General features: G+C 44.5%; 1 protein-coding gene across 2 annotated transcripts in view; it reads right to left on the bottom strand.

Annotated features, from left to right (window-relative positions):
* Positions 1 to 286: 286 nt before the first annotated feature.
* The window catches only part of abcc5 (ATP-binding cassette, sub-family C (CFTR/MRP), member 5), a 28,449-nt gene continuing 27,489 nt past the window's right edge, over positions 287 to 1,246 (bottom strand). For both annotated transcript variants that reach the window (XM_046074999.1, XM_046075000.1), the window contains one exon: positions 287 to 933. The gene's annotated coding sequence lies outside the window, so the exon portion shown is untranslated. The remainder of the gene's footprint in view (positions 934 to 1,246) is intronic.

The raw sequence follows: 1,246 nt of genomic DNA, 5'->3' as shown, positions 1-1,246 counted from the left end.
ATGTGTGTTTTGGTGATGGAAACGTTGTTTTAACTTTGGTAGCATTGAAAGTTTTTCACTGGACTTGAAGTACTTAGATTTACAGAAGAACTACAAACATGGCGGCTGTTCTGAAACGTGTGACTGGTGGTGTAGAAGTAAAAACTACGTAGAGATTTTTAAATGGAACCAAGCTCAAACTGAAGTTCTGATCTCTGTGTAAATGTATAACTATAAATAAATCAAGGATCAATAAACCAGACACAAGATGTGAGAATGAAATGTAGAGAAAGAGTAAAACCAAATAAACAGAGCTGTTATTATTTTATTAAGTTAAAGTTGTTTGACAAACACAAAGTTTTAATCTTAAAATAACTTTATTGACAGTATTTGAAGGCAGTTATGAAGTCATGCTATAAGGCTGTTAGAAACACAGCAGAGACACCGAGACATGATGCTGTCATGTGACTTGTAATGTGTCTTTAAAGGACAACTCTTTCACTTGATGTTTTTTAAATCAGTGATGAGGCCGTCTCCTGCAGATCGGAGGACAAACAGGACGTCCTGAAATAAAAACCAAGTCAGAAGTCCTTCCTGCCAGCGCGGGCCGTCACAGATCTCACGCTTACAGTTTGACAGCAGCAGCAACCGTTAAAACTACAAACACAAACACCTTCACACAGCAGGTAACAGACCGGCGGGAGAAAGCACTACGATTTAAAAAGGAGAAGAAGAAAGATAAACACATCTGCAGGACACACCTGAGGTTCACAGGCGATTTCCTTCAGTGAAGTCACGTCGATATTAAACAGCTTTTATTTACATCCTGTTAGAGCCTGTTAGAGCCTCGGATCGGTTAGTGTTTATGTTTACTATCACACACCTGAACACCTGCAGGTCACCTGGAGCACAAACACCTGCAGGTCACCTGGAGCACAAACACCTGCAGGTCACCTGGAGCAGAAACACCTGCAGGTCACCTGGAGCAGAAACACCTGCAGGTCACCGGGAGCACAAACACCTGCAGGTCACCTGGAGCAGAAACACCTGCAGGTCACCGGGAGCACAAACACCTGCAGGTCACCTGGAGCAGAAACACCTGCAGGTCACCTGGAGCAGAAACACCTGCAGGTCACCTGGAGCAGAAACACCTGCAGGTCATCTGGAGCACAAACACCTGCAGGTCATCTGGAGCACAAACACCTGCAGGTCATCTGGAGCACAAACACCTGCAGGTCATCTGGAGCACAAACACCTGCAGGTCACC

This window comes from Micropterus dolomieu, linkage group LG17 (assembly GCF_021292245.1).
Source record: "Micropterus dolomieu isolate WLL.071019.BEF.003 ecotype Adirondacks linkage group LG17, ASM2129224v1, whole genome shotgun sequence".
NCBI lineage: Eukaryota > Metazoa > Chordata > Actinopteri > Centrarchiformes > Centrarchidae > Micropterus > Micropterus dolomieu.
This window is presented reverse-complemented; position numbering and strand designations above follow the sequence as displayed.